Source organism: Gymnogyps californianus, chromosome 1, assembly GCF_018139145.2.
Source record: "Gymnogyps californianus isolate 813 chromosome 1, ASM1813914v2, whole genome shotgun sequence".
Lineage (NCBI taxonomy): Eukaryota > Metazoa > Chordata > Aves > Accipitriformes > Cathartidae > Gymnogyps > Gymnogyps californianus.
In genome coordinates this window covers 41,339,567-41,352,852 of record NC_059471.1, presented here as the reverse complement: position 1 = coordinate 41,352,852, position 13,286 = coordinate 41,339,567, and the positions used below count along the sequence as shown (strand labels likewise).

Genomic DNA, 13,286 nt, shown 5'->3' with positions numbered 1-13,286 from the left:
AAAGAACAATATTAAGCCTGAGATACTTTTTCCAGTTTTGGTCTGTAGAAGGGGAGAGTCAGAAACTGAAAGCTGTCTCACTCTTCTGTCTTTGTTCTCCCTCCTTGGACCACATGGAAATAATTTGATAAAGGGTGTCAGGCACCTTGGGTGCAAAGAGGGAATAAGAACTGAGGGGCAGGATTTTTCTCTTCGGGGACCCAAGTTGCCTGATGCATGCAGATTAGCCTGGATCTTGGTTGATGCTTCTCACAGTCTGAATCCAAACACTTAAAGTTAGCAGCTGGAACCCTGATATCCTCCATGGAAGAATGACACTAGATCCACATTTATTCAGCACCTTTTTAGGAATCTCATTTATGCAATCAAAAAGGATACTTTACTTCCAGCTTGCTTCTCCTCTATTGCAGCAGCAATGTTTTTGTCCCTCAGTACAGCCAAATTAATAATTTCTTGATATATGCCAAGTTATATTGCTCTTTCCTGACCAAATAAACTAATTTAAATATGTTGCTTGTACTACACTTGGTTGCTGACCCTAGTAAATTGTGGTGACATCCAGAAAATTACTCATTAGGAAGAGGTATTTAGAATAAATGAGCTGTAAATTGAAGGAGCAAATGTGCTATAAATCTCTTTTTTTATGTGTTTGATTTAATTTACAGTCCTGGTTCTGATCCATCTTCATCTGGATATTGCTTTCTTCTTAAAAGGATTTTGAACAAAATATATATCCACCTAGCAGGATATTGTGAATATGTGCTTACCTTTGACAGACCCTTGGGCTTTACAGAAAAGTAAGAAAAGCATGTTTGCCCTAATAAAGGGATTTCTAAAAACAAAAGAAAAACACAAATTTCTAATGAAAAACTGCTAAACATTAAAAAAAGAAAGAAAATCATGTGCCATATGGCAATTATGCCAAAAGATTGAATTTATTACCAAATAAAACTGTTGGCTTGTGCATTTCACAGTTTCCTCCATTCCCAACCAGTGTGTTTTTAGAGGCTTTCTGTAGGGTTAGTTGCCCAGACTTCTGCAAAAACAACAGTTTGTCCTTATTGCAGGAGGTGTTAGGAAATCAAATCCAACTGGAGCACCGAATGAAATTACAGACTGGTTTTGTCCCAGCTGCATGACACATGCCAAGAGCTGATTTTTCAGTGCAGACATTTAAAGAAATGAATACAGAATTCTATTTGTTCTCCTTCTGAATGAATTATCCTTATCGTGTTTTTCATACCTCAATATGCTATTTAATATTTCAGCAAAGTCACTGTTCACTTTCACCTCAGTGAACATGTTTTTACATGTCATGTTTTCTTTTAATAAGTGATCTTTTAAGAAAAAAAGGAACCACTGATGTAAAACTTGAGTTTGATTACTAAATAATGTTTATGTGTGACAGACTTACTGTATCAGTGATAGCCAGATGATAGCCATAATGACTTATAACAGTTTCAGAGGTGCCGTGTTTCATTGTTGCTGTTGTTTCATTGAATGACATTTTTCTAAAAAAAACCTGTGGGATTTCAGAGCGATTCAGTCACTGGCATTACAGAAAATTCCTGTGAAATTTCTTCTAATGTTCCCTGGTCTCACAGAGCCTGCTAATGAATACTCACATCCCAACATGATTTTGAATCTTTAAAAATATGTGTTTAATATCTGAACTTTTGTGCCATCAATTTCCTTTATAATCTACAGTTTTAATTAGGTCACATTATGGAAAGTATTTCCCTTCTTCCTCCCCCTCCCACCTACTGCAGCTGTTCGTCTATGAAAGTGGACGTTTGCATTATCACCTCAGATAAGATTTGTACTCTGAAGTTGCGAGGCTGAGATGCAGTTAGCATGCATTTAGCATGCATATTTAGACAACATGTATGTAGCTGGCATCCAAATTGTTAAATGACTTTTTCTTTTGTGCAAGCACCTACTGAATGAGCTTTCTCGGTGTGTTCAGCAGTGCCTACTGCATTCAAATTCTGTTGCCAAAAAGACGGTGAAGGGATAAATTTGAAGACGTGAGATCCCCTCACTTCCACTTGGGCATGCAGTGTGACTCTCACAACTAAGTTGGCAGAGATCCTTGAGACATGAAAGGGAATTCTTCAGCAAGGACAATGGTGTTTTTATTTGGCAGTAGGAAAAGATGCAAGGGAACACAATTAAGCTCCATACTCTTGTGCTGAATGGCTTAATTCAGCTATGTTCGTTCACTGATATTTCACTCCTGTTTCTGTGATTGGCATGGGGAGGAATACAGGAAAACAAGTCCACAGAAGCTGTCTTCACAAGGACAACTTACTTATCTATAACCTGTCAAATTCGCCAACAGCTAATGTCAGTGTATTAAACCCTTTCTGAACGTACTTTTGCAGTTTGTTCATCAGATCGGTTCTGTGAACAGAACTTATCCTTGAATCTCTCCCCTCTCTCAGGCCTCTCCTAATTTGCCGTCTTTGGCATTTAATGTCAAGGAAATAGTATAATGTGAATTTGTGAAAAATATTTTCAGCAAGTTCATGCTGATACAGAATTTCCCTGAGAGGCAACATTAATAATGGGTTGGCACAACACATTTGCTGGAGTGGGTTTGATGCCTTGATTGAGTTTCCGTGGTGCGTTTGTTGTTGCTTTGGGGAACGTGCGGATATTGGGTTCAACAGACCATAGAATTTTGAATTAACCTCTCTTTTTCTCTTCATGAATATAATGGCTTCACAATCTGTTCTTGCTTTGGCCTTTTATTTAAGGGAAGAAGAGAGGCTTTGATTTTTAAAAAAATTGCCGTTTTTGAGAGCATTGTGAGGAAAAATAAATATACATAAGGAAACATTGATTTATAAGAATCTCTTAGGCTACTTTCCCTCAAGAGTTTCCTACACTGATTCTCTATAAAATATTCAGTTTAGCCCTAAAGTGCAAAAGATGAAAACCATTAGCACTAAGTTCAGATATGGCAGCTCCAGTTACACCCTTTGTTTAGGAGAAGCCTATGATGGTTTTCAAGAGTCCTGTTAAACCCTGTCAGGGGTCTCATTTTAGGTAAATCTCTCTTTTCCTGGGAGTTGTAATTGAATAATGTAATTTTACAAGATGAAGACTGGGAAAAAAAAAAAAAGAGAAAAAAAAATTATTCCCTGTTGCTGTGCTCAGAGTATGTTCTGGTTGCCTTTTCACTCAAGGAATTTGCTTTGAGGGTCTCAAAACACCAGAGTAGCAGTCTGATCTTTGCATTATTTCCAAAGCCTAAGAAGTTTCTTTTGTGTGTGTGAGTTTGTCTGAGAGAGCTACACACTTGGATGGGGGAGAGGATAGCTGCTAATAAAAAACAGTAGTTAGAGGCTGTATCTGTATTGCAAGGTGAAAAATGCGCTCAGGGTTAACTTAAGGGAAAGTTGGTATAATACCTCCTAATATGGTGATTTGTAAACTGAGCTACAGGGTGAGTATGAAATTTGTGTTATTTAAAAATGACATAACTGCCAAAGTACATAACTTTCTTTGCACACTATTTTTACTCCTTAGATTGTTATATTATAAAGAAGGTAAGCATTAAATTTACTCTTTATCTTCAATATTTCACCATGTTTACTCTTTAAGCCCTGTTTGTTTATTAAGACATATGTTCAAGTTATTTTAATTTACTAGCTGCCTACTTTAGCTCAATCTCACAGTATTTTAGTTGTTCCCCTCACAAGCAAATGTTTATATCTAAGCTTTTAATTCAAAATTAAAAAAAAATAGCCTGGGATAATATTATTATTTAAGTCTTTGGTTTTATTTTAAAGAAAACCTGATATGAACAGTTTTTTCAAGTTTACTAGTTTAACTCTACCTTAACAGCAAGCTGCTGGCATATTCCTGAATGTTTTTTCTACCTAAGTGCTGGCTGTGATTACAAAGAATTAATAAAGCTGTTTCATACTTTAGTGATTTGTTTCCTGAGATCCTCGTTCAAAGTTGTGTGGGTTTTAGAGAGTGAGTTAAATTGGGGAAAATTAACTTAACCTTTGGGACAGTCTGTCTGTATTCCAGACTTGCAGTAAATAATTTGGGTGAAATTTATTTGCTCTAGGAATTAGCTGAAATGATGCTGACCATAGTTTAGCTCTTAAGAAAATGTTGTTTAAGACTTTTAACATGTTTTTGGTTTTGTTTTTTTTTCTGACAGAAAGGCCCCAAAGTGGCAGTTTCCTCCCTTTGTTTACAAAATGCTACAGCAAGCATAAAAAGGCTTTTCATTCGTTATTGTATGCACCAGGATTTTTTCCAAATTTTCTTGTTCTCACTATTTTAGCTCCATTTCTGGTAACAGTGAGGAAAGCAAGAAACAGATAAATAGGTCTTTGCAGCAAGACCAGCTTAAAGTTGCGTAAGCCGAGGGTGAAGCTGGAGGAGTAGGGGGCACTGTTGTTTTATTATCAACTGGCTTAACATTCCTGCTCTTTTTGCTCTTGCTTTTGCCCCTACCAGCTCCACAGGCAAGAGTCAGAATTGGTTGTTGAACAGACTTGATTTTCTGAATGGTCAGCACCTGTTAGTCTAAGTAGGGTACAGAGAACTAAGAAGCCCAGCAATCCTGTAAAAAGATAAGAAGCATTTCTTTAATACTGCCTTTTCCACTATTTTTATCTCTACTGGGCTCTACTGTAATAGCGACAAAGGAAAATTTTAGCAAAAGTTGTCATGATATTGCCAAGCCCACACAACTGCACTTGATTTGGTAATCCAGCTTCTTGCATGACATAAAATGTGGGCAGTTTTGGTATCAGAAGATCACGCTGCTTTTTTGCACGCAAATAGAAGGCACTTAGCTTGTCACCATATGGAACAAAAGTAATTACTGAGGATGAAAGGCAAAGCAAGACAATTAGCACTCTTGTTGTTTGTCAAGAAGCAACCTTCTATATCTCAGAATGCTGTAATTCAGGTTTCATGATGAGGGTTTTTGGGATGCACCAGAAGTAGTGATTTGAAAGATTTATTCATTTATTGCAGTGACAAATGCAATGGAAACCTGTTCAGAGGCTTGCTTTATACTCAATTGCTTCTTGTAACTGATTCATTTATCAGGTATTTGACTAGGAGGAACTCAGTATAACATTATATTGATGTAGATCAGTGCAGAACAAAATATGTTCAATTTCATAGGCTTGCCTACACAACAGAGCTGATATCACTGTATCTTAAATATCAGGTATTTTCCTTGATGGGATTTGCCACCTGTTGAACATGATCTTTCTGTAGTAGTCTTACGGCATGGTAATTTATAATGATAAATATAAGGAAATTGTAGATGTATAGAAACAATGTAAAGAGATTGCTCCTAATTTCCTGTCTTCTCTCATGTGATTTCAGTCAAGGATACAAGAGAGGCTATGCTTTTTTCCATGGCAGAATATTAAAAAGTGAATGTGTTTTAGAGCATATTTTCACATGTTCTCTGATCTAGATTCAGCAAGACCAGTTCATCTACATAGGATAATTCAAGTTTACAGTCACATTATTCCTTCACTTGTTTTCTTCTTCAGGGAAGCTTCAGCTCTTAAAGTCATAAAGAAAATGGTCTCAACAAAAGTGCCAGGAGGAGTTTGTAACTCGCCACACAGAGGGAATAGGTTGGCAGTCTGCAGTCCTCATGGTCCATGCTGGGCGCTTTGATGCGACTCTGTGAGAATTAGGGACGCTGTTAAATCCTTTGCTACCACAGGTTCTTCAATCCTGAGTGAAAAAAAATCCTTGATGTGACATGAAACTCTCTTTTATCTGGGTGGAAGTCTATCCATTTTCCCCTGCTCAGGAAATGCCCCAGCATTTTCTCCACCCTCTGTGGTACATTGCTTCCTCTTCATGACTCAATGTATTGGACAGGGAATCTAGGGACCATTGGAAATCTGGAATCCAGTGTAAGTCCTTACCTATTTCAGAAGTCTCCATGTCACATTCATAGGATTTATAGCTACTTTTTCCAAATAATCCTTTCTAATTTCAGGGTAATGAGTATTCAAGCCATGTGTTCAGACACGACTATGCTATTTTACTCTGTTTCCCTTTTCTTGCCACAAAATTTTTCTTAAATGTAAGGTTTGCATGATATTCCCCTGTGAATGTTTCATATATGTAAAAATAAGAAAATGGAAAATTACAAGACAGAAATTGACTTTTTTTGAGCCTTTCTTATCCAGGAGAACATTTTAATAAATTTTATGGAGCATATTCGTAAAATATTGTCTGCTAATTGTGAAATGATTGAAATATTCTGAAAATAGATACTACGTACTTCAGTTAAAAATTAAGAATGTGTTGATAATCTTTAATAAAAAATACCAAACTTGATTGAAAAAAAATTAAAACAGAAATTTTATTGCATGCAATTAATGTTCTGAAATGGTATGCTCTACCATCATGTATCAGTCTGCTTCAACCCATTTGTATGCCCGCATATGTATATATTTATTACTTATGCAGTTGTTATAATACTGGAATATGATAAGAAAGTGGAGCCAGAGAGGATAGGTTACACACACACAAAAGGGTTATTTTGTAGTTGACCTGGGTGATATAACTGTTGACTTACTAGTTGCCAACAGAGCTACAGTACATTTTTTTTATTGACTTGCATGAGAATACCAGCAACTTGTCCAAGGGTTGTGGTTTTGTTTTCCTTTTGTATTTCAAAGACAGCAGCCTTAATTAAGATTTGTGTGATGACTTTAGCTGAATTTTTCTTCATTTAGTCAAAGCTTTTAAATTTCTTAATAGTGCTGTTTATAGTATGCTAATTTGAGTTAATTTTACTGCACTAGATGATACACTGATTTAGAAATGCCTGTAATAGTCCAATTTTGAGTGGAAGGAGACCCTTTCTTGATTTATTCTTGTAGGCACGTATTGTCTGCTCTGACCAGCAATTCATGTAATAAATCATTTTTAACGCTGGCACAGGTGTCCTTTTGAGTTTAAGTATGCTTTCCGTTCATATTGTCTGCTATAATTTTTTTCTGATGTATGGCTCATTATCACATCATTCTGTGTGTGCAAGTATTTTTATAGCATCAGTTTTTGTAGCAGTTTCTAGTTTCAGAGCTGAATTTCCTATACTCATTTTTGAGTTTCGTATTCAAACTGTATGCATGAGCTTTAAAATACCGTATTCGAATCACTCTTGCAATTTTTCAGTGAAATTTGAATCTGTCTGAACCTGATTTATTCTCCAGTCTGAAAACAAATGGTCTGATCAAGTAATGGTTGAGAAAGTAGCAAAGAATTCCAGAGTTCTCTATAATTTCAGATATAGATAGCTACCTATGGCATTACAGCGGTGAGGGCTTGACTCTGCAGAAATGATTTATAGTAATTCTTAAACATACAGGTAGTATTTCTGGCAGGCTGTGTGTGTAAAGGACTACAGGACTTTCTCTAAAAAAAGTAATTTTTTTTTTCTTCAATTTGAACTGAAAAAAAATCAGGACAAATAATACGGTTGATGATCCAGTCCCTTCCAAAGCAAGATCGACTATACCTAGGTTATTCCTGACAGATGTTTGTTTCTTAAAGACTCCCAGCTGTGGGAACTCCAAAGCTCGCTTAGCAATCTGTTTTAGTGTTTCAGTAACCTTCCTTACTGGTAGAACGATTTTCAGCATCTTGCTACAATTTAATTTTACTAATTCTTTATCATGAACAAGACATTCCACTTTAGAGATACCTTTTATATGTTAAAAGATTGCTATTATCTTTATCTTCAGTCCCTTCTTTAGCTTTAACAATCTCAGTTTGTTAAATCTCAGATCTTTCCTTGTTGATCAGACTCATGATAGTTCTCCTTTGGACTTTTTCCTGTTGGTTCGTATATCTTTGAGCTGCCCAAAACAGGACAGAAACAATCCATCTCAGGTTTTCCCAAAACTGGAGCAAAGGAGAAGATGTATCTTTTGTATCCTGCAGGTAGTTTTCAGTTTTACGTATCCAAGGATATGTAAATAGGATTTCTGTCTTGCAACAGAAAGATACTTTTGATTTATTTCCATATTAGATCTCCAGATCCTTCCCTGAAAAACCTCTACCCACCCAATTGTTCTGTAGCTTGCATTTGTACAGATTTCTTCCTGCTTTTTAGAATTTTGCATTCTAACTGACCTTCCAGCACACTGGCAGGCCCAGTTACGTGTATTCTTTAAATGCAGTAAGCACTCTCTCCATCACTCACATTATTATTAAAACTTTAAACAGGGCTGCTAGAGAAAAAAAAAAAAAAAGAAATAAATTTTTAGCAATAGCTTAGTCATGATTACACTATACATACAGTTACCTAATCAGTTTTACATCCACACTATATTAGTACCACTTAGACAAGTTTTCCCTTTTTCTCTTTTTTGTATGTTTGAGAATTTTCTATAAGGCCAGAGCTACATAAATGACCTTGCTTGCAACTCACCTCTCCACAAGTTCTGTTACCATTTTGTGAAGAGATTTAATTCTGTTGACATGATTTGTTCTTAAAGGATTGACTAATTCTTAATAACTGATTTCACCTGTTCCTTACCTCCTTTTCATATTTCCAGCTACTTACAAATCATGTTGTTCATTTGTTCCAGAACTTTTCTGAGACTTAATAGCTGACAGACAGATTTATTATTCCCAAGCTCCTGCTTCCTTACTTTTTTAAGATGAGTATTGCATTTTCATTTTTTCCATTTTATTGGTACCTCATGTGTTCTTCACAGACTGCTTTTCTGATGGCAACATGGTTCTGAGATGGCTTTACTAGTTCTCTGAATACCCTAGGAGGAAGTTCATCAGGCACATCTGTTCTGAAAACTAATTTACTTAAGTACTCTCTAACCTTTTCTGTCTATTTTTAATTGAAATCATTCCTTTGTTGTTTGTATTAATTATGCTAGTCACCTCCTCATTGTTGACCTTTTTAATTAAAACTAATGCAAAAAAGACATTAAATGCTTTGGCTTTGCAGTGTCATCTGTCAGTAACTTTTTTTCTCTGTTGGATAGCAGAACAACACTTTCCTTTGTCCTCCTCTTAGTCAGTTTGAATAGATTCGGTTTGATTAGTGCAGGAAGTGGATATTTTAATTATGTTTTATCCTCCCGGTAGGTCAGTTTAAGTTTCCACGGAAGAGATTTTTTTTTTTCATTGACCTTCCTGTGTTCATGTTCATGCCAAAAGTCAAATTGCTGGTATTCCTGGAAAGTTTTATACAAGTAAATACACATTATTTAAAGGGAAAAAAAAAAAAAAAGCATTCAAGCCAAAATCAGGAAAAGTCGAACTCCAGAAACTTGACAGTTTTGTTTGCTGAGTGACACATTCCACCCCTCATTATTCACACACAGTGAAAGTGAACACTTTAGCAATTGGAAATCACTTTGGCATGATCAGTTAGTTAGAGGATTTGATGATGTGAACATTCCTGATTCTCTAGTCTACTACAGAGGACTTTTTATAAGCTGGAATGGTTTTTAGCACATCTAGAAATTTTCAGTCATAACTGGTCTACCACAAGAGATGAGAGTATCATGAAACATGATATTAACATGAAAGTGTTAAAAAGAAACAAAAAAGAATGAAAATAACATCACAATCTTATCTCTTTCAGAATTAACTTGAACTGATTGTCCTTCCCTTGTATAAATTTCATAATTTGTTAATATCATCCCTTTAGATTTACTCCTGATATTGTTTTAAAAAAATTAAATACTTAGCAGATATTCTCCCTGGTATCCAGTGACAGGGCGTGTGGGAATGGTTCAAAGCTGCATCAGAGGAGGTTTAGACTGGACATTAGGAACCATTTCTTTACCGAGAGGGTGGTCAAACACTGGAACAGGCTTCCTAGAGAGGTGGTTGATGCCCCAAGCCTGTCAGTGTTTAAGAGGCATTTGGACAATGCCCTTAATAACATGCTTTAACTTTTGGTCATCCCTGAATTGGTCAGGCAGATGGACTAGATGATCGTTGTAGGTCCCTTCCAGCTGAACGATTCTCCTCTCCTCTCCTCTCCTCTCCTCTCCTCTCCTCTCCTCTCCTCTCCTCTCCTCTCCTCTCCTCTCCTCTCCTCTCCTCTCCTCTCCTCTCCTCTCCTCTCCTCTCCTCTCCTCTCCTCTCCTCTCCTCTCCTCTCCTCTCCGCACGTATACTGGCCACGATGAAGGCCTGCTACAATTGAATTAATACATGTCTTACTAAGCAGTACATTACTGCAAATACGTTTCTCTTTCTCACATTGTCACTCGAGCGGCATGATCTCAGAATGATTTTTACATGAAAATTTCACTAGTAGAATTAAAAATAAATGTAAAAATTAAAATTGGATTTGGTAATATCTGTGACAGCACTTTCTATAACACTTCAGTAGCATCTGTTTGACCTTCTAGAAACAACTGTTCCTTATGGCACAGTAACACCACTACAAGATGGCTGAAGATGGTTTAAAGCAGTTAAGTGGGGACACTTAGGGAATTTTCATGAAGTGAGTCCTTCAAAAATTTCTCTACCACCTGAAGCAGAATGAGCTTTTACCATTGTATGTGCAGTTTGCAGGCTGCCTATGAGCTGAAGAATGGGAAAGTTGTCAACCAAGAGAATATACTCCTGGATCCTTTTGTCTTCAGATGGGACAAGAGTGTTGAATATGACGATATGAACTCTAACTATTCATATTTACTATTAGATACTGGAAGAGCAGCTTCCTGACCAGAGGAGACTGAGATTTACAGTGCTGAAAATGTGTTAAATCTGCCCTGGGGAACTTAAAGGAAGACTCCACAGCTAGAGGAGAGATTTGTCTTTTGGTGTGTGTATAGGAGGGAAACAACTGTGGAAGAATGTAGTTAAGAGTTAAGTTGAATGTTTCAATTTACAATATATGTTCTGCAGGATGAATATATCAAGAGGCTTGTATTGGATATATAAGTAAAAGGACATACAGCATCAGATGCCCATGTAAAATACTCTGCTATCAGGTCATAGGAGATTTCAGGATGCTTTGTTGTAACTAGACAACTTGGAATAAAAACTTGCCCTTTGTTATAATACAGGTTGTCAATGATGCCAGGGCTGCTAATGTACCATAAGCACTTACAGGCAATTTACTAAAGCTGTGATAACTAAATTGCATGCCAAAGATATCTAAATTATTTGTGAGATTTTAACAGCCTAAAATGTAGCTACAATATTTTCTAAGGAATAGAAAACATAAGATTGCATTTTACAGTGACAGTAAATTTTGTCTAAGAGGGGAGAAAAATTTTTAATTCAGCAATATCTAAATAGCATAATGTTATTGCCACCAGGGTGGGGCTTCTTTTTTTAATTTTATTTTCTTGGTTGAATCCCATGAACTTCTTGCTGTTGCTTCGTTAGGTACATCAGGTGCTAACTTGCTGTAGGCAGCACAGCGAGTGAAACAAGAGAAATGCTGTTACAGCCTTGGGTATCTAATATCCATGCTGTTTGTTAGCATCATCAGACAGGTAATTCTGAGTGTAGATGATACTTACTTATCACAGCCCCACGTATCCCAAGGATCAAATCAGTCTCCCCAAGCTAATCCTGAAAGAGTTGACATATGCAAGAGTATATATGTTGTAGCTTTCATCATTCTGTTCATCAAATACTGTTTTGAATAGTTTATAATTACAGGCAAACAAAGCAAACATAAACCAACCAACTAATAAGAAAATAAACCCCAGTTTGTTTCACTTTATGGCTTTCTATTTCAGAAAATATATTGTGTTAATCCCTCCATTGTCATATTTACAACATTCTTTCACCATCTTCCAGAAAATTTATAACCGTTCCACTAAATCTAAGAACTGAGCGGAGGCAACAGTCCCATCAGCCTCGTGATAACTGAAAACAATCATCTACCCTACCTAAACAACATCTCAGATTTCATTGTTTATTTGGGGGCAGTGTAACATGAGAAGACTTTTCACAAATTTTCCATTCTTCTTAAACCTTGCTTGTGTCTTTATTAGGCTGTGTTTCATTACCAATAAAACTCTTTTGCATTTATCTGTTGATTAAGTTGCAGGTTTGTGCAAATGCTGAGTAAAATTTAGCTAATGCTGAAACCTGCTGCAGATAGTGTGCATTGGGGTCAGTGTAATTCCTGCAATAGAACTTGACTTTACTTGGCAATCAAAACAAAACCTAAATTTTCAAGGGGTAAGTAACTAGCCAGTATGTACCACAGTACCCGTGTAAACATTGTTCTCTCAGATACACATTAATTTTAATAACCAATTTTCATCCATAATAATATTATCTTTTCCTGTTTTATTGTATCTATTCAGTTTATGAATCTTAAACTCTAGGTAGTAGTAGTAGTAGTAGTAATAATAATAATTTTGTATGTGCAAATGTATTGAGTGACCTCAACACCAGATAAAATTTTGAATTTTTCACTATTAAAAAGAAAATGTTTGAGGATAAGATTAAAAAAAAAAACAAAACACAAAACTCCTATTTGGTTTTACACAGTAATTTGTTCTTGATAATGCAGTGTCAAGGACAATTGTTGTGGCCAGATTATTACAAAGAAGATGAAATAAACCCCACTAGTTCTTTGCTCCTTTTTGGTCAGGTTAAGAGAGAGGTAGCTTAGTGATTTAGCAGGGTTCTGGAAATTAGGAAGAATCCATCTAGGCCATAGTATCAGGTCCACAACATTTGTTCAATATTTTTGAAAAGGACTGAAATGATTGCATCCTTCTCCACCTACACTCTCAGGTTCTGTTCACCTCACACCCATCCCCACAGCAGTTATGTTACAGCAGAATTTTTTTAAATTTAACACAGTTTGTTCCCTTTGCTTCTAGAGGCTTTTGCATTTCTTTAGTCTCAATTCGATATTGTAACTTTCCAAGGTAATTCTGAGTAAGAAATAAAATAAACCAAACTGCATGTACAATTACAGTAGATATCGAACATGCTGTGTGTAGAATTATCAGTGCATAGGTCATCATCTTAAGAAGATTCTATTGTCAGGGGCTAGAATTTAGTGAAGTAAACTTCAACACTTTGAATGGTGAAGTATTAAGACCTGCTACTCATATTGAGAAATCCTTCCTCTTATCGATTTTATTTTCCTTGGAGAAAAATAGTAATAAAAATGGATTCTAGAATAAATTTAATTTGCAGGTTTTTTCCCTACTGCATAAAAACATCCATTTTTAATTGTTAAAAAGCTGGTCTTCTTATCCATATTACTGAAAAAGAACACTGTGCTGTTAAATTGCAGTTAAATCTCTGGCA

The 13,286-nt window shown here is 36.0% G+C and overlaps 1 protein-coding gene across 6 annotated transcripts in view; it reads left to right on the top strand.

The window, feature by feature from the left end:
* PCDH9 (protocadherin 9) overlaps window positions 1-13,286 on the top strand; it is a 688,564-nt gene that overhangs the window by 99,767 nt on the left and 575,511 nt on the right. The gene's annotated exons all lie outside the window — the stretch shown is intronic.